At 32.7% G+C, this 27,040-nt stretch overlaps 1 long non-coding RNA gene and 1 pseudogene across 1 annotated transcript in view; both read right to left on the bottom strand.

Annotated features, from left to right (window-relative positions):
* The window catches only part of LOC141371498 (uncharacterized), a 326,833-nt gene that overhangs the window by 35,887 nt on the left and 263,906 nt on the right, over window positions 1-27,040 (bottom strand). The gene's annotated exons all lie outside the window — the stretch shown is intronic.
* On the bottom strand, window positions 5,228-6,436 carry LOC112819793 (ER membrane protein complex subunit 2 pseudogene; annotated as a pseudogene).

Here is a 27,040-nt window from a genome sequence, read left to right on the forward strand (position 1 = left end):
TGCCCTGATTACTACGTACCTTAAATACAACTTTTAATTACTTGAACAGTACAACATAAAATTTTGGACTTTCTAAAATAAACACCGGAGATTTATTTTCCCCCAAGGGTAAACATTTTAGTTCCAACCCCAAGGTACTTGAAATATTTCATTATAATATTGTATGTACATTTATATAGCATACTTGTTAATATGAGTAGGCTAATTTCTATAGAGCAGAGCCTGTGCGTTTTCGGAATAGTTGTATGAGGAAATAGTTGTTTATCATAATGTTAAAATTGTTATTAAAATATTTTTCTTTGTTTAAAAATCATATTATATAAAGGATTAGTTATATTTTCCCAAAATATATTACATATGTAATCTCAGAAGAAGATATTCAAATCTAAAATGTGATTCTTTGTTCAGAAAATAAATTGTAGATTAGTTGAAATTCAAGTCATGGGATAGTATCCATTTATTTGTCATGTATATTGGTCAAAGGAGGTTGGTCAACAATTTTACTCATATCCTATTAAAGGTTAATAGATGATCTAGACAATCTTCTGAATATTGAGCTCATCTCACAGTTATTAATGTTTGTATCATTATTATGTATATATAAAGAGATTTCACAATAGTTTGTTCTATAAATTTGAAAATAAATGCAATGAATATTTTAATAGCATTTAATAGGGAAGCCCTTCAGGGATCATAAGCAGTAATTATGCTAACAAGCTTTTTAAAATTTCACAGCAGTTGAAACAAACATGAATATTTGTATCATAGTATTTTTAACTCACATTTAGAATGAAATCAATTTCTTCAAGTAAAAGCATCTACTTTTTAAATCACATATCCTTTGCTTTCAACAGAGGAAATTCTTAAATACAATTCTGAAGCTGAATAATTTTTTGTCAGATCAGTTCCTCATTTGTATCAGAATAATTCAGTAATTATCATCACATTTCAAGTGGCCATCATGTTCCACCTGGGCTATTACAGTAGTCTCCTAATTTGTCTCCCTGCTTTTAACTTTCTTTGCTCTATAGCCTATTTTCTATAAGCAGGCAGAGTTCCTTCCTAAATGTAAATATGTTCATTCCAATTCCCTGCTCAAACCCTGTAATGGATTTCCCAAATTCTTAGGATCAAAGACCTTAATTCTGTTCTGAACGTTCAATATAATCTGACCACCATTTTTTTTCTGACCTCATCATCTGTTAACTCTTGCCACTTGTTCACTCTGCCCCAGACATACTGGCCCCCTTGATTCTTGGCCATGCCAAGAGTGCATAGTTTTTGAAAATGCTGGCTTGATTCTCTTTCTTCATGTATTTGCTAAAATCATCCTTAAAACTTAAGAAGTTCAGCCCAAATACAACTTAATCAAAAGACTTATTTGACTACCCTAAATCAAGTTTTATCCCTACTTCACTCCGTATCCTCTTACCTTATTTTCTTTTTCTTTAGAGAACTTACTGCCTAGTGATGTATTATATGTTTCTCTTTTTTTTATCTGCTTGCTCTTTACTTTCTATGTCATTACCCCTCCACAGTGTATCATGAAAACAGCGATTTTTAAATTTTATTTTGCTTTTAGTTTTATATTGTGTTGTTTTATTTCTATTCTTGTTGCACTGTCTCTAAGAGTTATAATAATTCTTGGCAAAGTATGGAGTTCAACGAAAACACATTGAATGAATTAGTGCATATTATCGTGTGATTAAGCAAGATAATAGGTTCGTGAATTTTCAGCATTTCCCTCTAGTCTGCATGTTTAAAAAATTACATTTTTAAAATGTATAGGGACTGAATTAATGTAGAATTCTAAGAAAGTTAGAAAAGATACATTTAGGAAATAGTTCAGATAAAATGTTTAGGAATTTGTCCAGCAGAGATGAATTATTAATTATTTTTCAGATGCATAGAAGCATGAATAGAACTAAGTATTTATTGGGTGAATAAATAGATACATGCATAAATGCATGAACAAGAGAGAAAAGAAATAAAATGAAACACTTCATTATGGACAGATGTGTTTTGTTTCCTTTTTGCTCCATTAGTGAGGGAAAGATTCCTGCCATAGTTTATGGGGATGGCTGAACACACAACACCTGACATTGGACAGATGGGATTGACAGCTGGTTAGTCACACACGCTTACAGCCAGGGGGCAGAGGACACTGTGCCACACAGGGCCTCATGGGGGTTTCACTCTAGAGCACAGTGAACAAGCAGGGCCTACAGGAAGTAAGCTTTGTAGTAACAAAGGGGAAGATGTGATTGAGTTATTTGAATAATTCTGAGAGTTGGCAGAAAATGAAATCTGATGCTAAGGAATAAGCAGCCATTGTGCCCAGCCTCTGTGATAAGGGGATTGTTTGGCTAGGGAATCTTATCCATAAGAGAAGAGAGGGCTTAGGCCATTTATCCCCTCCAAACTTTATTAGATTTTCAGGCAGCACATAATATTTAATCTTATTTTTAGGCCCTGTACCACTAGATGTTTATGCATAAAGAGAAGTAGGAGTGAAGACTGACTCAGGATTCTGAAATGGAAGATGGTGAAAGCATCAAGTGAGAGTAATTGCATAGAAAGAGGAGGGATTGAGGTGTAATGTGATATGTCAATTGTGCTGTTTGCATATAAAGCTTTTGAGGTTTGATTTTGTCCAAACAAAGGCTTAGGAGTTTTCACTAGGATATTTAATTCCAATTTGAGTACCAAATTTTATTTTTATTTATTTTTTATTTTTTTTAAAAGATTTTATTTATTTATTGGACAGAGAGAGACACAGCGAGAGAGGGAACACAAGCAGGAGGAGTGGGAGAGGGAGAAGCAGGCTTCCCGTGGAGCAGGGAGCCTGATGCAGGGCTCAATCCCAGGACCCTGGGATCATGACCTGAGCCTAAGGCAGATGTTTAACAACTGAGTCGCTCAGGCACTCCATGAGTACCAAATTTTAGTAGCATAAATAAGTAGTAGGGTTTATGATAAGCATGGGAATATGCACAATTTTAGAACATTAAAAGTAGAATTCGAACATGTTAATGTACCTATTAAGAGGCAGAAACTGTTGTGTAATTTATTTAGGGAAAAAATTAGGGGGCTTATTTTTTATCATTTTATAGATAAAGATATTGATCTTCAAGCCATCAAAATAATCTAGTCATGCTTCTGACAACTTCTATCATTTACCAAATCCAATAATCTTTCTAGCAAACCACAGTTCCCATTGTAAGTGCACTTTGAATATTTGTAGTATGTATCCAGGAGAAATTACCAAAATTTTTCAAGTATAAACTAAAAGTATCCAAATATTAAAAGAGTAAGAATATATGATACGAAGAAGAAATACTCAACCATATGTTTATTTTTCTTCAGTGGAAGAAGCTAAAGACTATGATTGGGATAAACTTGGGAGTGGGCTGAATAGGCAGTTGAATAACATGTCAGACAATCTACTTGACATTATATTATATTTGTTAAAGTATACATTTAAAAAATTTAAACATATGATGGTCATACAAATTTAAAATAAATAAATGCCAAAATTTTTCACCTGATTAATTAATGAGGGAACTAGCAGTAAGTTAAAACCAGTTCAATGATCATCTGAGGAGTTAGGTCTTTATAGGTAATTTATAAATAAATGTTAAGCTAAGAATTGTAGATACAAATTTGATTGTGAAATTAATTAATATTGTAAAGATAAAAAATTGATTAATATCTTAAAGAGCAACAAATGTAACTTTTAGGATTATCTTTTCTTCAAGACAAAGGTGAAAAATGGTCTAATCAGTAGAAAACCAGTTAAAGATGTCAGCCCTATACTTCACTGAAAGAGCATTCAGTAATTTCTTTTGCCAATTTCCAAGTTTAGTTTACTTTTTCTGACACTTTCAATCTTTACCAAAAATATATGAAATGAATCTATGTAAATGTATTTCTCTTCATTTTACAAATGAAAAAAATAAAGCTCAAAAATTACAGAGTAAATAAGTAGAAAATATTGGATATTAATGAAAGTTAGTCCACTTCATTTGTAAATCTATCATCTTTCAATTACAACAACTTTCTGCTTAAACCATTCCTAAAGGTGGACAATCACTCAGCAGAAATATATTAGAAGGAAAGCAAATACTAGATTGGTAGTTGTTTCTACAACCCATATGGATATGGAGTGAGGTTTAATATCCTCAGTATCACCTGATGACACTGTAATAATAATTTTAAAAGTCTACAAATTCCTAGCCATTGATCTACCCGTCTTCCTGCAGCTATCTATGCATATAGTCTTCTTTCATACTACATACTATGGAAGCACTGCCCCCCTGCTCCAAATATGCCCAACCCTTTCACCTGTGAATTAAAGCCCAACCTTTACTACTTACTCAAAGATACTGATGCAGAAATTCTATCTCCTTTCTCTTGCATGTCCAGTTTTTCCCCTCTCTCTCTTTAATTCCCACACAACAAACATGATGTATCTTTATTCATCTCTAAAAGAAATTGACCTAAATTTAGCTCCAACTATGAATCTATTTTTCCTCTTCTCTTGAGAGAAAATATTCTATGAAAATATTGTCTTTGTAGTTTCAGAATTCTTTCTTATATTTGTCTTAAATCCCATCTAGAGAGGTTTTCATCCCCTCTCCACTGAAATTGCTCTTGGCAAAGTAACAAATAATGTTTAAATTGTGAAATCCACAATCTATTTCTTAGTTTTCATTTTACCTTAAATGCTTTTACCTGCTTGGATTCCAGGACACAGCATTCTTCAGTATCACTTAGTTCTCTTAGTATATTTTGCTAATTCTATCTCCCTGACTTGTTAATTTAGGAGGGTTGAAGAACTCACTCTTAAAATAACATCGATAAATTTACATTTCCAGAACTCCAGTCTCTTATATCCAATGGCCTATTCAAGGTCTCAGATCACATGTCAAACTGGCATCTGAAACATAGTAAATCTAAAATGAAGCTCCAAATCTTCCCCTGTCTCTCCTGCCATCATCTCCATTTCCTACTCCTCCAATGGCTCAGCCAAAATAATTTGACATCCTTGACTTTTCTCTTTCTCTCTCATGATTTCTATTTAACCTACCAGCATATCTTCTGTTTTATCTTCAAAATGTATCCAGAATCCAACCATATATAACTACTGTCAATACTAAAATCTTGTCCAAGCTACCATCACATTCCCATTAGATTATTCAATGACATTTTTTTTGCAAATTGAATAAATCACATGATTTATTTATGGGATTTCTACATCAGGTTGTGGTTTAAAAGAAGTTATATATGTGTGATATGAAGAGAATGATGTACAATCAATATGAATCTTGTTAAATCTCTCTTCTGTGGACTTTCTCCATCTTCCTGCTTAGCAATAAAAGGCATTTTTAGGTCTATATAAACATTCTTTACAAATGCCCTCTTAACAAAAAATTAGAATATAAATAGCACCAGGCATTTAGTAGTCACAGGCCAGTAAGTTCAATTGTGCAGTTGTGAAATGTAATGTGAAAGAGTTTGAAACCTTAAGGTTGGGTGTTCTGCAGTGTTTCCAACATGTCTTCGACTGCCTTAAGAGAGTATTTGGTTTCCTTCTTACTTAGACCTGCAAACTGATAAGCTCTGTTTATTTGACTAGCTGCCCAACTAGCATATTTCATGTTGTCCTTTTTTGTTTTTGCACTTGCTTTTGGATTAGAAGCAATATGACTTGCCGACATGTAAAACCCAAACAAAGCTCTCATATTTCTGTTGTTCAGTTTCAGTGCCTGAGCAAAATACTTTCTTGAAAGTTCAAGGTTTTCAAGTCCACCCTGGGTATATTTAACTTCAGCATACTGCTGACAGTATAAGTGGTTGTGTGGATTAGTCATCATTAGCTCCTCTAAACAAAAGGCTACTTTAGCATAGTCATGTTCATTGATATAAAGTTCTGCAAGTTCATGCCAAGCTTCTTGGTCCCCAAAAAATTGTTCCAGATACTCATTCAGTTCCCGAATGGCCTCCACATTTTTCCCCTGGGCTTTTCGAACGGCAATCTTACGCTTTCTTGCAGCAGTGATAGTTGGATCTTCTTGTAAAATTCTATCATATAGTTGTATAGCATCATCATATCTTTCCATGGCCTCAAATCTCATGCCAGTTAGTCTCTTGACTCTGTGACTGCCAGGGAACTGTCTTCTCAACTCCTGAAGACAAAACAATGCCAAGTCATCTCGACCATAGTCTAGGGCTGCAATCATCACTTGCTCATATATGATCCAAATATCATCTCCAAGCTTAGAAGTATATTCATTAATTAATTCCTCTCCAACTTCCACAATTTGCTCACTGTTTCGTGAGTTTTCTTCTCTCCATTTTCTCATTTTATCTCTCATTTCTTCCCAAGTGACATCGTAAAGCTCTGAGACCTTCGCCATCTTCTCAGAACCTGGAGGCAGGGCTATTCAATGACATTTTAACCTGCCTCCCTGCTTCAATTTTTCTTCCCCTTTAATTTATTCTCAATGAAACATCCAGAGAAGATCCTCATATATGCTATTTCTCCATTCAAAATCCTTAGTTGAATTTCTATGTCAAGGACTTTCCACCAAAGTCTTTATAATGTTTGACAAGACCTTACATCAACTGACCTTTCATTATCTCTCAGGTGTCTTTCTACTTCTCAGACTCTCACTTGCTCTGTCTTTTTCCTTATCAATCTTCTGTTTTCTTACTAGAAAACTGCAGGAATGAATGCAACTCAGGGTATTAGTATAGGTTTTTCTCTTTAATGAAACTTGATTTCCCCAGTTATCTACATGGTTTATTCCCAAACTTAATTTCTGTATTTATTCTAATATGATTTCTGTTGGAGTTGTTTTTCCTAACAACAGTATTTTAAAAATAAACATTCTTATTTCCTATACCATCTTCCCTGGATTATTTTTTCCATTAATCACTATTAAGATCCTTTACATTTCAATCAATATGTTTTAATATCTGTATCCTTTATTTGAATATAAGATGTCTTCATATAGAAATTTTGTCCTCTATTTTTAACTCTCCCTCTTCAATCTCATAAAATAGTTCCTGAATTCTTAGCATGTAATAGACATTCAATACGCATTTGTTCACTAAGATAATGAACAATGAATAGATGAATAGCATCTGATCAATAGGTTATAGGTGCTTGTTAAACAATTTTCTCTTTTTTCTTGGCCCTTCATTCCAAACCAGATCAACCTTCCTATGATTTATTGATTCTAGATATTGTTCAACTTTCCAAGATCAGAATGACAGTAGATCTAAGAAAGATACATACATAACCTCTACTGCAAATTACTTTAATTTTTTTCTCAATGACATTTATATGCATACCAAATCTTTTTGACATGAATCTAAAGGAATTATTTTCTAATAATTATTTAAAATATTATAACATGCTGCCTAACATATTGACACTACTAGAAAGATGGAAAAACCTACTGTGGATTCTAAAGTCTTGTTGTTCTCTCTTTTAAGGAACGTGCTAAAATCAAGGTGCTGGCAGGGATGCATTCCTTTGTGGAGGCTCTAGAGAAGAATCCATTTCCTTGCCTTTCCTAGCTCTACAGGCTGCCCATATTCCTTGGAGCCTTAACCTTTTATTCTTCAATGTTAACGATGGCCAGTTCAGTCTTTCCCATGATGTCATCTCTTTCTTTCTGACTCTTCTACCTCCATCTTCCCCATTTTAGAATCTTTGTGATTACATTGTGTCCACATGGATAAATCCAGATAATATCCTTTATCCTTCACTTTAAGGTGAAATGATTAGCAACTTTAATTCCATTATAATCTTGATTCCCCTTTGCCAAGTGACAGAATGTATTCACAGATTCCAAGAATTAGATGTATACATCTTTAGGGGATCATTCTGACTATTACATCTATAAATAGCAAAAATATCAACTATGTTTGGCTAGAAATGCAAATTATTGCACCCATTCAAGTTCTACTCCTTCAGAATCTTTGAGGGTGGGTCCCAGGATTCTGTTTTACCAAGATCTCCAAGTCATTTTTAGTCACACTAAATTTTGGGAAATGATGGTTTAGGAGACACAAATCAAGAATAAGTGACTTTCTTTGTCTCATAAGAATTAACATCCTAAACTAAAAACATTTAAAGATATTAACTTATGTATTTTAGATATTTTTTCCAGCTCTCCCTTCCTTGCTTTTGCATTGCTCAATAGTCTACTACCAAATCGTCAAATGAGTTGCTGTTGCTATAGCTCTTTCTCTGACCACCTTCCATTCTCTGGTTTGTGGACATTAAATTTCTTTCCTTCCTCTCTTCTCACCCATTCCAGGGATATCACTGCTGCTCTTACTCTCTCAAACCAAGATTACACCATGCCAATGCTTCTGGAAAATGAACAGTATTGGGGATTTCTAATCCAGAGTCTGGTTATTGCTATCACCTTTCTGAATATTGGTTTTGTCATTTCAATCTCTACTGCCAGGGAGCTGTAGTGCATTTTATGAATTGTAGCTGGGCATATCAATATTTTTTTCCTGACGGAAATATCCAAGAAACCAGGTAAAATCACAATTCCAATTCCATTAAATGTTTGTTTTAAAAAATCTGTTGTAAGAATTCTACCATTTATTATATAAAAAGTGACTTATAAGATTATTACAACAAAGATTACAGTTTTAAATAAAACTGAAGAAACAAAATTGCTTTCCTACTTTGTCACTTTTTCTCATGTCATCGGATATTTATTATCTAATTACATATTAGGTAGCATTATTTTTCTTTATCACTCAGGTAGAGACACTGATTCAAATCCTTTCTCAGATATATATTCGTTTCAATTCTTTCTCAAAATAAATTGTTATCTCTGTGACATTAGGCAAAAGGTTTAGGATCTGCAGGAATCTGGGAGGCAGAGACCAGTCAATATTCACATAAAGCCCTCCCTGTCTATGAATTATTTACTAAATGTAGGGCCAAGTAATACTTCACACTGATGTTCTTGCTGACTGAAAAGGAAATCCCCAAATATTCATAAAAGTCCAGAGCATCTATGCTGCTTAGCATTCTGAGTGAAGGGATATCTGTCACAGCCTGTGCTGAATGGATTCCTTGCTTATATTATGAAACAAACACATTTATGACTCAACCCCTGTATGATATTATTCCTTCAAAAAATTTGGGGCCTGATGTAATATCTAATAAAAACAATAATAACATAGTTCAGGGAATATTCCTAGCTTTTTTTCTGGGAAAAAATAAGCTTGATATCTAACCAGAGGATCTTTAACCCAGAAACATAGATCATGGAACACTTTATGTAAAAACAGCAGAAAAGGGGTTTAGTTATTTTACCCCGTCTAATCTCCACTGGCAAAAAAGTTATTCTGGTGTCTTGAATTTTCCGGAGCCTACATCAAGTTTCTTTTCTTTCTTTTTTTTTTAATCAAGTTTTTTAAATACCCTTACATTCTATTCTTCCACACATGATATAGAACTAAGATCAACCTCATGCAGTTATTTTGAAAAATAAATGAAATAATGATGTACATAAAACCCTCAGTGGATTACATGACCTACATAAACTCCTCAGTAAATTGCAATGGCAATGAGATAATATATCATTATTTACATAATTAATGTCTTTATTTTTTATCTTATTTTTATGTTTTTAACTATTATTTAATTTTAAAATTATATATATTTAAGGTGTACAACATGACATTATACATATACATAATGAAATGATTATTACAGTCAAACTAATGAACATACCCTCTCACATATTTACATACAAATGGAAACAGTATATGATCAACTCCACTAATCATCAGAGAAACACAAATCAAAACCACAATGATAGATCACCTTACACCTGTTAAAATAGCTACTATCAAAAACTTAAAAATAAATAAAATAAAATATAGTGAGTGTTGTGAAGGCAATGAAACTCTTGTGTATACTGTTGATGAGAACATAAATTGGTAGAGCCCTTATAGAAAACAGTATGAAGGTTACTTAAATAATTTAAAATTGAACTACCATATGATCCAGTAATCTCTCTTCTGTGTATATACTCAAAGGAACTAAAATCAGTACTTTGAGGAGATATCTGTTTTTATTATTTTAACATGGCAGTCTACATTTAATTCCATGACTTTTGTCACTGGATCCTTCTTTCTTTTCTTTCTTTTTTTAGATTTTATTTATTTATTTTACAGAGAGAGAGAGCGCGCACAAGCAGGGGGGACAGCAGGCAGAGGGAGAAGCAGGCTCCCCGCTGAGCAGGGAGCCCTCCATGGGGCTCTGATCCCATGGGTTCATGATCTGAGGCGAAGGTAGATGCTTAATTGACTGAGCCACCCAGGTCCCTCGGATCCTTCTTTCTATGGAGATTTTAGATAATTAGGTAAAAGAATGAAATAGAGAATTTAGGAGTTGAAGTCATTGACCTTAAAAAAGATATTAATTCCTAGTATCTCCATTTTTCTTGTTTTCTAAATTGAAACAGAAAAACAACACAAACAAATAAAAAAACAAAGTGATCTACCTTTTTTTTTAACACAATTTGGAGACTCTTCAGTAAGTACTTGTTATAACACCATTTTCCCCTTTCCATTCAATCAGATCCCAGCCTTCTGCACTGGGGGCATCTCTATCCAACACTTTTTATCACTTTACTCCTGTTAGTTGACACCATGTTTCCTCTCACCACTCCTGAAGTCGTTTTTGAAATATATTTTGAGTGCTATAAAACACAGCATGCAATTGTTTAAACACGAAGAGCAACTACTTTCTCATTCAGGGATCTTTGGTGGTTCAAAATATGTGCTTAATTTTAAAGAATTCAATGGGATGTGCTTTTAAAAAAAAAAAATGGGTTTCCCTCTCTGTGATAAGTGCACATTTCCTTAAACACACACACATACACACACTAAGAAAATATCATAGGAGAGTAATCTCATTTGAATGTCTATTTTGTCATATCTGACAGATAACCATACTCCAATTTTGTACTTCTCTATATTGTTTAGGGTATTCTGTGACAGTAATGGGAACTCCATGGAAAACCAAGACAGTGATATCAAATCCTGAGTTACCATGGTAAGATAAATGATACAAATAAGACGAGCTGAGAGAAATAAATGTTTAATTATCTAATATCTTGTGATAAATATTTAGAAATAAAACATAAACCAGAAAAAAGCATGTCTTCATATAAGCCAATATATTACCAAGTCAATACATAAAGAAAATAGTTTTTTTTTCACAGACATCAACAACATTAGTGGCAAATAATTGATTTTCTTAAAAGTTCTTTGCTTTCAAGTTATTAAAAATTTGAACAAAAAGGTTCACATTTCAAAAGAAAATGAGAAAATTGTTTTTGTCTACTCTACACATTCATTCAAAATGAAGGGTTATCAACTGGTATATTTTTGTGTATGTGGTAGCTGTCTTCCCTACTATAGTGCATGATCTTGGAGGGTGGAAATGATTTATTCTTATTTGCTACTGAGTCTACAACCAGAAAGAGTAAATGGAATATTTTTAACTAAATAATAGACAATATTTTTTTTTCTTACTTGAAAAACTGTAAGGAATTACTAGGATTCTAAAATTTAAACTGTTCCCTAATCTAGGCAACCCTTGGGCAACCTAGGCCTTAAAAATATCCTAACTTTCTGCCTCTTCCTTTCTCTACCCCAAACCTATCTTCCCAATTTTCAGTTGATTTAGCCTATATGTCTCTATATTTTCATATGACAATTAATCAACCTGTTGTAGCTGTGACATTATTATTTAGGTTTAACTTCAATCACCAGTTGTTTATTTTTGATAATTATGTTTGATCTCCTTTCCAATAGATTTTTCCCTTTGAATAGGAGGTTTTAGGTTTACACTGACAAAATAAGGTTATATAGTCATCAGATGTGAAACATCAATGTATATTCTTACAGGTAAATTTTGCAATTACATACTTTTTCATATTTTTAAATACTTAGGAAATAAGCCATTAAATTAAAGCATATGTCCCACTTTTTTCTGGGTCATAACTATCCATTGCATTGTCCATGGCTTGACATTTCAGGAGAAAATTAAAGCAATACCTTTTGATACTGGATTTTTGTGAAAGCAGATTGATATTTGTCAAGTTCCGTGTTACATCTCCATAAGACAGCACCTTTGCTGGCACATATTTGATCCTCCATAAATACTCAATAATTGAATGACTTTAACTATTCTCCCTTCAGTGCATCATTTGGTGCAACCCTTCAATGCACTGCTAGAACTGCCGTACAGAGGGATGAGGAACAGCAGGATATGGCTGGAGAAGAGGAGCCAAATCCAAAAATCTGTTAGAGTAAGAATGTTCTGGCAGATTCCACTTGTAGGTCTACAAGAAATTGTATAGAACTAAATATGTCTAAAAGTATCAGGTGGAGACTGTTGAACTAGGCAGGAAAAACATTCAGTTTAGAAAGTCAGGGAAGGTCAAAAAAACTACCAATCTGTCTACCCTCTGTTTTAGTTTACTTAGGTATTTAGTTTGACCAAAACCACTGAGATTTGCATGATGGAAAAATAATCTTCAGAAAAATAAGATGAAGTGAGATCATTTCCCAAATTACACATTTGGATCTGTCAAATTACATGTTTGGACCTATACTTTTAGGTGGCGCAAAAAAAAAAAAGTCACATAAATGAGTACATCAATACCAGCCCAGTCATAGAAATGAGTCCAATTCTTCATTATATTGTGATTTTTAAATGAGATTTTGTGAGATTTTAATATGGGTCCTCATAAAGATAATAGTAAAGGTAGTAAACTTTAACATAAATAAATAACATTATCACTATTGACAGAAATAGCAATATTCAGATATAAAGGCAAGGTTTCTGATAAACCGTGAGATAGCAAACTGTTTAATTTCTGTGCTTCCAACCAAATTAAATTTAACAAATTTCAAATTTCTATTGAAAAGCAATTCATATTTAGGGTTTTCTATATTAATGAAGGGTAAAGAAATAGGAACCAAATGCGTATCAGTGAAAGCATTTCCATTAGGGGTTAAAATATACAATCCATGTTAGTAGTCTTCCATGATTATCTAGTTTAATTCAAAAACAAAGGGTGAAAATATATTAAAACAACATTTTCAAGACATTGGCAATAAGACAATGGAGGACATTGATCTAGCCATAGAAAACAAACAATGTGAGTCCTACAATTGCCCCAGGCTATTGCCCTGTGAATACATTACAATCATAAGACAGAAGAATAAAAAGCAGATCATAAAGCAGGGAGAAGAACTCAGTCAGGCTGACAGATTCCCAAAGTGAGGTTATGTAACAGAGATTGCAGGGAGGCAAAGGTACTTGAGTTTGCAAGGCAGAGTGTCAGAGAAGAGAGAAATGAACAGAGAGAGAAATCTAAAGATCTACAGCAGGTCTCCCTCGAGGAGTTGGCAGTGTATAGATCAATACAGGCACGTGAGGCGACTACTCTAATTTGCAGAAAGAACATCCATAAAAATTAGAGAATTTTAGGAAACCTCGTGATCACGGCCCCTAGGTAGAGCATTCAGAAGGATCTCAGAGGAGAATAATTGGACGTAGACTACAGCCTGTTCTGGTCCCACCTAACACACTTTAAAAGCAAATCTCAAAAGAATCAGTTTCCAGGTAACTTAACTACACTTCTAAATGAAGTTCAATAGCACTTAAAGGAGTACAAAAAAAAAAAAAATTCCCTGCAACTAACAAGGTGCAAAGCTCATAGTATCTGCCATCTAATCAAAACTTTTTTTTAAAAGGTTTTATTTATTTATTTATTTGAGAGAGCGAGAATGAGAGAGAGAGAGAGAGCACATGAGAGGGGGGAGGGTCAGAGGGAGAGGCAGACTCCCCGCTGAGCAGGGAGTCCGATGCGGGACTCGATCCCGGGACTCCAGGATCATGACCTGAGCCGAAGGCAGTCGCTTAACCAACTGAGCCACCCAGGCGCCCCCATCTAATCAAAACTTAACGGACATGTAAAAAGAGCAGAAAAATATAACCCATATAAGGAAAAAAAAAAAGCAAATGAATTGAAACAGACCAAGACTGAAACTGATGTTAACATTTTTATAACTTGCTTCATATGTTCAAAATGTCAGACAAAATATTGAACATGTTTAGTATAGGTATGGAATATATAAAAAAAATCAAATTGGTAGAGATGTAATGGATGTAGTTGGAGTACATGGACAATTGAAATAACAAAAGGAGAAGACAGAGAGAGAAACAAAATAAATATTTAAAAACATAATAACCAAAAAAAGTCTAAATTTGATCAAAACTGTAGACTCACAAATCCAAGACTTTCAAAGAAACCCAACCACAAGACACATGAAGATAGGGGCGCCTGGGTGGCTTGGTCGGTTAAGCGTCTGCCTTCAGCTCAGGTCATGATCCCAGGGTCCTGGGACTTAGCCCCACATCAGGTTCCCTGCTCTATGGGGAGCCTGCTTCTCCCTCTCCTTTTGCCTCTTCCCCTGCTTGTGCTGTCTCTCGCTATCTCTGTCACTATCTGTCTCTCTCTACCAAATAAATAAATAAAATCTTTTAAAAAAAAAAAGGAAACATGAAGATAACCACACAAAGGATCATCATGGAGCTGCCACACCATGGAGCTGAACCACCAAACTCTGTATATTTTATGTCTGTTTTTTACTAATAAATCCTATTAGGCATCATTAATCAACACTTTCCCAATCATGACCCTTATATTTCTCTAACTATTATCCTGTTTGACAGAAAATTTATATGGGAGATTTCTTTTTCTTAATCTAGTTTGAAAGATTTTTCAATTGTTTTATGACCAGGAACCTGTATTTTTGCCTACTATTCGTAGTTTCATGTTTCAGCCGCACTATTTTATTTTTCTGTCATGTATTAGATCCATCTTATGCCTTGTTTTAGATTTCCTCGACCTCATTGATTTTGACTTTTTTTTCATTAGATAACCTGTTCATTTCAGGTCCATCTGCGTCCTCTAAGACATTCCCCTCTCCAACTATGCCAATCACTTGCAGAATCTGATGAAATACTGCAATACAAGGACTGGGATCTGGCTTCTTGGCAGCTATGAAGGGAAAAGTGATATAACCCTAAATTTCAGGAGTAACAATTCCCTGATGAGCAACTGTCAACCAATGGGGGTGGGAGACAAAAAAGGGAACTTCAAAAACATGTCTTCTCCATCATGCTGTCTCAAGGAAGACTTGTTTCTCTACGCCTGTCCAGTGATGTTCTGCTGGGCTGAGGAGACATGCTATGTCTCTTTGTGAAGCAGTGGTCACCTGGAATACATCACTTGTTATGTTCTCCAATCCATTCAAGACTGACTTCCTTTTTTCTTCACTTTCCCTGCTTAGATTTTACACCTCCCAAAAAAGCATCGCTCCTTGGGCTTTGCTTCAGGCCAAACACAATGTTGCTCGAAGTTTATTTTAAAGTTTTAGTGTGGGGGTGTGTGTGTGTGTCTTTAATCTCTGATTATTTGAGATCTATAACCTATTTTACACCTTTTACTTCTTTACATTTTGTATGTATTGAAATATGTTGTATTAAAATGCAATATTCTCAAGGTATAGAGATAATAGTCATTTCAATTTTTTTTTAAAAATAAGAAAAAGGAGAAAATAAAACTCAGAGTTAAATACTATTAAATTTTTAGCATATTTCCTTCCAGTCATTTTTCTGTATGTGTGTAAGTGTGTGTTAAATGGAGATGTATTTCCTGATAAAATTTCTATTATTCAATGTAGAGCTTATTTTTCTATTTAACAATATACGGTAATTGTTATTACATACTATTAAATATGCCTTCAATACATGATTAAAATTTTATTTCATAAAGTGGAAAGGTCCTTAATTATGCATAAGGTGAATATCAGACTTTGTATGTGTGTGTGCACGAATCAGTTCTGGACAAAAATATCATACTGTTTTTCATACTTCTCATTAGGATAATTTATCTAAAATTGATTCACTTGGTCAACGATTAAATGTTATGTCTATTCTTCAAACTCTTAATACATGTAAAGTACATTTAAAAGAATATTTTCAGTTTATAGGTAATATTCTATCTTATACATATAAGGAATGAGTATATTTTAGATTTAGTATATATTTTATATTTCCATGATTATTTATACTTCATGTACTGTGGCCTATTTGTACTGATTTAAATGTTTACTTTCTATTTGCTGGTTACCAGTAGTCTCAGCCTTATGTGTTTCTATAAATTATGCATAAATTAAGGACAATAAACTATAAGAGGAATATATTCTAATAATAATATTTGAGTTTGAGACAACGTTGTAGCTCTGTAAAGATTTTACATAAAGCTCATAAATTCTTACAATAATCTTATAATACGTATAAATACCAGGGAAATTAAGGCATCAAGAAGTAAATAAATATGAAAAGTCAGCATTAGAATATTCTGATTCATTGGTCAAGTCTACATATTAAATATTCTCAGATATTTCCTTGCCATCATGCTGGCAAGGAAAAAATAATCAAGATCACACACATTTTTGGCCTCTTAATTCACATATTAGTGTGGGATAGCCAGTGAAAAGCATATATCTTTGGAGGAGCTTGTGGCTCAATTTTGACATTTTAAAATGACATTTTAATATGTTCAAAGGAAAACACCTGGGCAAGCTGTTAGAGTCAGGCTAGCTCAGTCCACAATAGTCAAGTGTAGGATTTTTTTTTCATTTATGCAAAGTACCAAAACAAGAAAAAAAATATCATGCTATAAATCAGGAATGTGTTTATTCTTGTTGGGGTGGTGAAGGAGTGGCGGTGACAGTCAGAGGTGAAATGAGGGGTTCTTAAGTACCGGTAAAATTTTATATTCCAATCTGTGTGCTCTTATAGGTGTGCTCAGTTTGTAAAAATTCATCATCTATGTACTGATAAATACTTTCCTCTGTGTATATTTATATTTCAATAAAAAGTTAAAATTAAAAAAAAAGATGACACAATGAGCCCCAGGGCATTTTTCAGTACTTGCAGTGTTTGTATCAATAGCTTATGCTCTTACAACCTGTCATAACATGCTCATAATGAAAGTTTCTCAAAATGGAGATTAGGAGGGCTTTGGTAATATTTGCAAATTTGAATGTTTCCTTTCAAGAATAAAATTCTTGCTGCTCTCCACTATAACTATGTTTATATGCAGTACTACTAAGTTTTGGTCCATGCTGGAACACCTCTTATTATCTCTATCACAAGGTTAAGATATTGTTCTATATTTCTCTCTGTGCCTTGTTAAATAGTATCATGGTGAAACTTCCAATAATCTTCCACATCAGCAGTACTTCTACGATGAAGAATATGGTTTTGAATCACAGTGTATATAACACAAAGATATTTGTGGTTTACAATGTCTGGGTAGTTTTTGTTTATTTGTTTTACCTATTTTTAAACAAATAGTTGGAAAAATAGTCCAAGTAAATCTGTATATCTTTCATCTAGATCCACCAAAGGTTGATATTTTGTTATACATGTTCTATCATCCATCTATCTATTTATTATCTATTATCTATCTATCATCTATCTATCTATCTATCTATCATCTATCTATCATCTATTTATCATCTATCTCATCCATCCATTTCTCTCTAAATAAATGGAAAAATATTATTATTATTCCACTTGAAAATATTTCCATGAATTTAACATAGGATCTTTCCCAGATCCAAAGTCATTCTTTTTCAAAAGCACAGAAAATTTAACAGTCATCTAACACAGACACAGTGGTATTTTATAATTTACGATCCATACTCAAATTTTGCTACTTATCCTAATAATATGCTTTAGAGCATTTTCTCCCAATCTAGCATACGATCTAGGATTACTCATTTTGTATTTAGTTGTTAGGTCTATTTGGTATTTAAGTTGGAAAAGTTCTTAACACTTTTATTTTTCTCTCATGAAATAGATATTTGTGAAAAGTACAAAACAATTTGCTTGGTAGAATACTTATTATTTCAGATTATCTGATTGTTTTCTCATAATTGGATGTCGATTTTTCTTTTTTGGAATGATACTGACAACAAAATCCTATCCTGCTTATATATTTTGAGGAAGTACTGGATATCAAATTGTCTCATTATATTTATATAGTATTTGGTCATTTGGCTAAGGTAGCATCCATCAGATCTCTCTTTTCTAAGATTATATTTTACTTGTAATTAATTAATTGTCTGTGACTGGTTATTTTTCAAAACATAAAAATACAAGGGATTTGAAGTGAACTAAAATACTGGATGTGGATTTCATCCTCTTTGATTATTTTTATTGTGGTGAAAAGCATATAAAATGAAATTTACCTTTTTAACAAAATTTTAAGTGTACAGTATGCTATTGTTACCTATATACACATTGATGTATAGCAGACCTCTAAAATATGTCTATCTTGCATGAATAAAGCTCTATACCCATTCAAAAGAACTCCCCATTTTCCATTTCCCCCAATCCCTGGAAAACACAATTCTACTTTCTAATTTATGAGTTTGAATACTTTAGATGGCTCATATAATTGGCATCTTACAACATTTGTCCCTCTCTGACTGGTTTATTTCACTTAGCATAATGTTCAAGTTTCATCCACGCTGTAGTGTGGGATGAGATTTCCTTTTTAAAGGCTGAATAGTATTCCATAGTATATATATGGAATTCATATATGTATATATATATAATTTCCTTTTTCATCTGTTAATGGAAATTTCAATTGTTTCTACCTTTGATTATTGTGAATAATGATGCAATGAACATGGGAATGTGCCTATCGCTTTGAGAGCCTGTTTTCAATTTTTTGGATAAGTGCCCAGAAGTGGGATTGCAGAATATATGATAGTTATATTTTTAATTTATGAAGAATCTCCATCCAGTTTTCCATAGCAAATGTATCATTTTACCTTCCTACTAACAATGAACAGGAGTTTCAATATCTCCACACTTGTTATTTTAATTCCTCACTCTGTCTTTCTCTTTCTTTTTGATAATGGTCATCTTCTAGGTGTGAGATAATAGCCCAATATCCTTTGATTTGCATTTCCTTGATGACTAGTTATGTTGACCATATATCTCTTTCATATACCTCTTGGTTAATTGTATGTCTTCTTTGAAGAAATGTCTATTCAAGTCCATTTTTTAGTTCGGTTATTTGTTTTTTTGTTGTTTTTTTTAGGGTTTTGTTCTGTCTTGCTATTGAGTTGCAAGAGTTCCTTATTTATTTTGGAAATTAACCCTTATCAGATATGTGGTTGGCAAATATTTGTTTCACATTTCATAGGTTAGCTTTCACTTTGTTGATTCTTTCCTTTGCTGTGCAGTAATGTTTTAGTTTGATGTAGTCCCACTTGTTTATTTTTATATTTCTCGCCTGTGCTTTTGTTATCATATCCATGAAATCATTGCTAAGAGCAATGTTATGAACTATGTTTTTTTCTAGGAGTTTCAGTCTTTAGAGTCTTACATTTAAATGTTTACTCTATTTTGGGTTAATTTTAAGTATGGTATAATATAAAGGTCTGATTTCATTATTTTCTTGTGGATATCCAGTTTTCCTAAAACCATTTGTTTAAGAAACTATCCTTTCCCCATGGTGTAGAACTGGCATCCTTGCGGGATATTATATATCTATCTATATCTATATCTATATCTATATATATATATACACATATATACTTATTTCTGGGCTCTCTATTCTGGTGTATTTATTTGTATGTTTGTATGTATGCCACTACCATATTGTTTTGGTTACTGTAGTTTTGTTTAATGTTTTGAAATCAGGAAGTATAACTCCAGCTTTGTTCTTCATCATTGACATTGTTTTGGCTATTTGGTATCTTCTGTGGCTCATATAAATTTTAGGATTGTTATTTCTATTTCCAGAAAAAATGTCATTGGTATTTTGATAGAGATTTTATAGGGATAGCCCCCAGTAGATCTCATACTGTAATCTCTGAGAGAGTGGATATGTTTGCTTATATGGTAAAGATTTGCTGATGTAATGATGATCACTAATCAAGGACCTTAAAATAGGTAAACTGTCCTGGTGGGCCCTTCATAATCACATGAGCTCTTAATAGTAGAAACAGAAAAGGGAGCAAGAAAGATGAAGCAGAAGAGAATTTCAGAGATATATAAATTATGAGGGAGCCATGTAACTGGGAATGTGGACAGCTTCTAGGAACTGACAACTGACAGTGAAAAAGGAAATAAGAATGCAACTGACAACTAGAAAGGAATTAGAGACCTCTGTCCTAAAGCAACAGAATGGGATTCTTCCTGAAATGAGTAAGACTAGAGGTGGACTGTGTCCAAGAATCTCCAGGTAAGAGCCCAGGCTGACAAGCACTGCGATTTTTCCTTGTAAGATTCTAAGTTGCACAGAGTCACCTAGACTTCTGACCTACCTAACTGTGATATAATAAATGGGTGTTATTTTAAGCCACTACATTTGTGGTAATTTATTTTGCAGGAATAGAAAACAAATACAGGTTGTATGTATGTATGTATATATGTATGTATGTATGTATGTGTGTATATTGGCTTAGAAATAAAATTTCCACCTCTGTATTAGTGATTTAAGTTACCTTGGGCGCTATTATATTCTTTAGTCACAAAATTATTTTGTCATAAATTCTGCCTGAGGGAGGTATATATGTACTAAAGCCAGAAAATATTTTGGTTTTATTAAAGGTGTTCTACTTTCCCTAATTAATTATTGGTACAGACTACCAATCCTAACTTCTAATGCTTTCATATTTGGAGTAAAATATTAAAGAACTGACATTTTTAGTGATCCTTATCTTCATCTGAATGTGGTTGTGTTTTCCTCAGCTCTATTGGATTTTATTGTCAAAATCTTTATTCTTTCAATGCCACCTAAATGATCTTACTATTTGTATATGCTGGAAGCACACCACCAGCTTTCCTAAACTACAGCATTTAAACAATTTTAATTTGACTTACTTCTTTCTAAAATAATATTTATTCCATAATTTAAAATCTTGACCACCATAAAGATAATCATTCATGTTTAATCAGTCATTTAGAACTCAGTCATATGTATGTATTTTTTTTTCAGTTTCCTGAACTGTAACTGTAACTGTTTACAGAGAAAAATGTGTTTCCCAGAATTCAGAAAATAGAAACTAAATTAACACAGTTTCTAATGAAATATGATTGTAACATAGATATAGTATTGTACAACTGGATAACAATAAGGGAAAACTGATTATTTTCAACCTCATTTATGAAAAATAAAACCTGTTACTTTAAAATTATGTTTACATATTTAAAAATATGAGGTTAATAATGGTCTTGTGTGACTGTGTATAAATATTTTTTTCATTTTGTGTTTTGACACTATATTAACTTTTGCTTTAGTTCTTAGAAATAATGCAATATAGTAATGATTTTTATTTCCCATTTATATGTTTTAAATATTTCCTATATATCTGTTTATATTCAAAGCAATCTTTTAGAAATTCATGTAGCATTTCCCCCCTAGAGGCTTAAATGCAAGACATTTTTATCTTTAGTGGTAAATAGATCTGACAACATGTTTAGCCACAAAGTCAACAAGATTAATAATATCTGTTAAAGGAAAATTAAAAACATTCTTTTCCATCTAAAAAGAAAAAGTAAATTACTGCCACAAATACGTTAATGCAGTTAATCCATTACATTTATAGATTCCATTATGTAAATTTATTAGATTTTTATCCAACATCATTTATTCAGAATAATACAATCTTATAAGCCATAAATCGAAGCTTGCTAATGGATTCAGATATGTTTATATTTTTTAAGCACTGAGGAATAGAAATGCAAATACTGTTGGGCCACAAGTGACTTAGATCATCCATCCATGAATGAAGACAAAAAAAACTCATCAAAGCTATAAAATGATGATCAGGATTACATGATTATCAGAACATGTTTTTGAGGGAACACTACCATCTACTAAAATCTGCATTCAATGTCAAGGAATGGGAAAAGTATGTGTCATTCATTCAGCTTAATGACTCCCAACTTTGTGTGAATGTTGGTAGTTTTGGTACAAAAGAAAACCTCTCAGGTTCTCTCCTGACAATTTATTTTTTCTCACTATTTGTTTCTGTTTTCCAAAATTAATACTTAAGATAATTACAGAATTTCTAAAAGTGACTGAAGGTCAAAGATAAAAGAAAGGAAAACATATTATTTATTTTTGTGCTTTAATTAGATCCTACCAGCTATTATTCTCATCACAATCTCACCTATATGCTCAAAAACAAAAACAAAAACAATCTCACCTATATACTAAATAATTCGTATAGTCTCCAGATCCTGTAGCCCTTATTCTGAAAACCATTTTATTTATATTAAACCAATAGTGTTGACTTAATAGTCCTCTATGATAATTTAATAATATAATTACTGATAATACTGACAGATAGAAGTTATATATTTTTCTTTTTTTCTTTATTTATTTGACAGAGAGAGAGAGTGAGTGCACAAGCATGGGGAGAGGCAGAGGGAGAGGGAAAGGAGGCTGCCCCCTGAGCAGGGAGTCCTATATTTTTCAATGAGTGTGTATTCGCATTCAAAATTTGCTCTATGTAGAACAGTATTTCTCAAATTATTTAGAAGAATACTTGCTAGAAGAAGTAACCTATAAAAGTGACTCTATTTATAATATTTTTAAATACATAATTTTTGGTAGAGGGTTTGGAATGGGATCTAAATATACATATTCTAAAGAATATCTCAATAAAAACATAATACCACATCTATGGTTCCACTTGAATCAATACCATCATCGTAGGTCTATGGAACTCTAAACATGTTCCTGTAAACAGAAACTCATAATAAAAGTCGCATCTTTCTTTTGAAGTTGATTATCTTACATAATGAAAGTCCATGTTATATTACAACTATGGGGAAATTTTCAGTGTGCCCTGGGAGGACACTTAAATAAGCTCATTTTACTTTTAATTAGGTGACAAAAGAAAACAAATGGCATTATTTCATTTAAAAAAGAATTCTCTCAATGAGTGGTAGAAGTTTTAAGTATGTAAATTAGTGACAGGTCAGAAACTGAATATATGTATATATTATATGAATATATAAATAAATTGGTCTCATTTGTTAAAAATATATTAATTAATTTAACTAAATAATTATGCATAAAATGCAAATATAGTTTAAATGAATGCTTTAACAAATAAATACCTAAAGATGCACCTATGTTAAATAAATCTTAATGAATATATGCACACTTTATTCAATATATCCTGTTCACATGTGGTCACTGCAAGTCCTTGCCCCTAATGAACAATGAAACAGCATGAAGAAAAATAAAAAAAAAAAAAGAAAAGGGAATGTAAGAGTTGGGCTACAAAAGTTCTAAAAATTATGGAACAATGATATTCTACAGAACATAAAATTCCTTCTAGGTATAACACAGATGGAAAATATTTCAAAGGTCTTGAGGTCCAACTCACAAGTATTCTTTCTTAGAACTTACTGTTGCAGTAAATTGACTAGCCCTAAGATGACTTCCTTTTGGGGAATGTAGTATAGTCTCAAACACGTACCTTCCTAAATCAATAATCTTGGATAAATTATCTACCTTAATTTCCATCAATGTATAAAAAATTGGATCAATGGTAGTATATATTTGTGTTGGTTTGAATCACCCAAGAAGATCAAGACTATATAAATGTGTGGGGATGTTAGAGAGAAATTGGAGAGAGAGTTTCATAAGATTGGAACAGCCATCTAAGCACAATTGAAGTCTGACCCAAAAAGGAGAAAAAAGAAGGTAGATTGGGTAGAAGGTTTGTAAACTGCTATGCAATGTGGCAAATTTCACAAGGCTGTTGGGGAGTCTTTAAGCCAAAAACAACCATCAGAGATATTCCCATCCCAGGAATGGGTCTCCAGCAGTATCCCAGCTGAGCTCAGTTATTGTCTGGGAGCAGCCCAAGTGAAGTGTGGACTCAGCACACATGCAGAGATGGATTTCAGAGCAGAGTAGCTGGGGCTTGGGTTGACTTTTCTCCTGGTAAGTGGGGGTCTATGAGGTACATTTTTGTGGCTACCACATTACCTCAGAGAGTTATGAATCTTATGAAGACAATTCCACAAAACACTTAAAATAGTTTTAAGACCATGCTTGGCAAATGCTTGTTATTATTTGAAAAGATAAAGTACCTGCCCTCAAGTAATGAAATAAGCTGCAGTTCACTTGTAGACACTTAGGACTTTGAAGATTAATAGTAGTCAGAATTGCTAAAGGAGAATGCCCAAGTACAAACAGGAATGCAAAGGATACATATTGCAAGAACAAGTCTCCTGCTTGACCTCATAGGTCTTTTTCCTGACCTAGCAGTAGCATCATCAGCCTCAAGATCAGACTTTCTAAGAGAGAAGACCAAGGGAAAATTGGATGTTTCAGGTTGTTCCTGACACAATATATTCACCAATTACAGAGAATAAATTGTATTAATGCAGTACAAACATAGAGCAACCAGCCTCCAGGGGCACATGAACAGAGGAGTCTTTCACAGTATTTTTGTAAACAAGTGAGCTATATAACTTTCTGACATATTTAAAAATGTAAATTAAGTTAAAATAATACATTATTTTTATAAGATTTTATACTTAGAATATGATTCAAATGCAAAGTCCTCCCTAGGCACACATTTTTCTCAGGTTCTACGTTGCAGTATTTAGATATTAGACAATAAAGGTACTTGACATTTCTAATGATGCATTTATATTCAAGGATAGCATTTTATATCTGTTCCATGATACTTCAGTTACAAAAGATACACTATATTCAAATTTAGATCATGCTCAAAGACTTGCGTTATCAAATTTGAATGAATGTGGATGATGACAGGAGGAACACTCAGCAATGAGAAGAATATAAGAACTTAAAATTGCATGACATTATTGAGATAAGGACTATTCATCACACAGAGCACAGAAAAGTTTTGGGAGGTAAAGGTATTTATACATTTTCTTTCTGTAGTTACAGATTTCCACATGTGTAGCTGATTATATATATATAAATTTTATTTTCATTTTGGCCATAATGGAGATTACCAGGAGTAGATTTCTGTTCAGGAAGCACTGTGATATCAACGAAAGGAATTGTAGTCATGAATCATTGCCAGTAACTTAAACTTTCTGGGCCTCAGTTTTCATATTCATAAAGCAAGGTGGAAATAACTCTCATAATAATGCTCTTATATTAAATTTATAATATATGTAATTATTTACCATATGTCTAGGTCAGAGCAAGAAATCATAAGAAAAAAATTCTTAAACTCATTTAACGAACTATCACAGAAGGAGGCAGAATTTCCATATTGGTAGGAGCTTCTAGCTTGGTGAAAGCATCCATATCTTGGGAGGTCACACACCCCAAAGCCATGGCACAGAAGCTCCTGTGCTCTAGACCCTTCTGGAACTCACCTTATATACCTCTACATCTGCCTATCCTTCTATATCTTTTAAAATATCCTTTATAATAATAGCAAACATAAGACAACATCTATGAACATATAAACTAGAAATCTGACTCAAACTGATATATGAGTTATTCAGATAGCAAGTGAAGACAACACTTATTTCCCAATGCTTAATTCTGAGATGGATAGAAAGAGTTTTAGTTTTATTTGGGGATGAAGTCATAACTACGGAAGAGTTTAACAAATTTTTATTTATGTAAATCATGTTTAAATTCATCTGGCTATCTCAATATACATCTGATTATCAATGTGTCTCAAGGAGGATAGAACCAAAAGTATACTGTATTTACCTAGAAGACAATAAAACTTTTGGAGTTGGCTGAATATATATGACTCTCAGTATAAGCCTAAAAATTTTAACTCTGTGGCCAAATTCTAAACAACATTTGGGTTCATCCAATTCTGAAAGTACAATTTCAGTCATGAAACTAGTGAAATCAAAGACTGTTACTTAAATCGTATATTAAATTCACTATATCTTAAATCTCATTACTACACACAACCCTATAATTTTCTAGCATTAGCATTTTACTAATTTTTAATTAGTAAGGTTATATTTTCAATTATTAACAGATGATTCCATATGTTGTTAAACAGAGAAAGTTTTGTAAATGCATACTGATTAAAATTCATGGTATTAACTTCTGATGATACAGGAATTAAACTGATCCAACTCAACTACTTTAAAGTATGTCTACCAGAGTAAAGAAAAAAGATTTTTGTATATCTGATTTTTAGATATTTTAGAATATTTTTTATACTTATATAAATTTTATTAGCAAAACTATGATTAATTATGCAAATAGCATAGCAAAATTATGATAAATTATGTTCACTTAAGAAAGAAAGTGTTCACAGAAAGGCAGGATAAATTTTAGGCTTGTTTATTTAATTGAATATTAAATCACTGGGAAAGTGTTAAGTCCTGTTCAGAAAGCCTATACTCCCCTAATAAGCTTGCATTATGCAATTGAAATTTTGGATAACTATTTCTCTGAAGTTTCCCCTTAGTTATTTCCTTTTCTCTCTTTTTTCTGTAATTCATTTTCTTATTTACACAAAAGTAATTTACTCAAACATGAAAATAAGGCTAAGGCAAAATGACAACTGATGATGAAATATTTTGAAGTGTGTTTTTTATAAGCTTACTTTCCACTCATCTGATTAAGAGATAATCTAATCAAGAGATATCTCTATATTTGACTGATGATTTCCAGCCCCATAAAGTTAGAAACTAGCTTATTGAAAAAACTATGAGTAGTGATTGTTTGTGGCCTATAAAAAGGATAAATCAAAACTTGCGATTTTGTTGCTCTGTAGAAAATTAACCTGTCATTTAGCTAACTTGACTTTCTTACTTGTACATTCCCTAATGAGTTCTTCAAATACCTATAGGCATGATTTCTTGCCTTTCTGCTGGTGCCTTATTAGTAATTCAAGA

Source organism: Callorhinus ursinus, unplaced genomic scaffold, assembly GCF_003265705.2.
Source record: "Callorhinus ursinus isolate GAN/ISIS: 27379988/994484 unplaced genomic scaffold, GSC_fseal_2.0 scaffold3, whole genome shotgun sequence".
In the NCBI taxonomy this organism is placed as follows: Eukaryota; Metazoa; Chordata; class Mammalia; order Carnivora; family Otariidae; genus Callorhinus; species Callorhinus ursinus.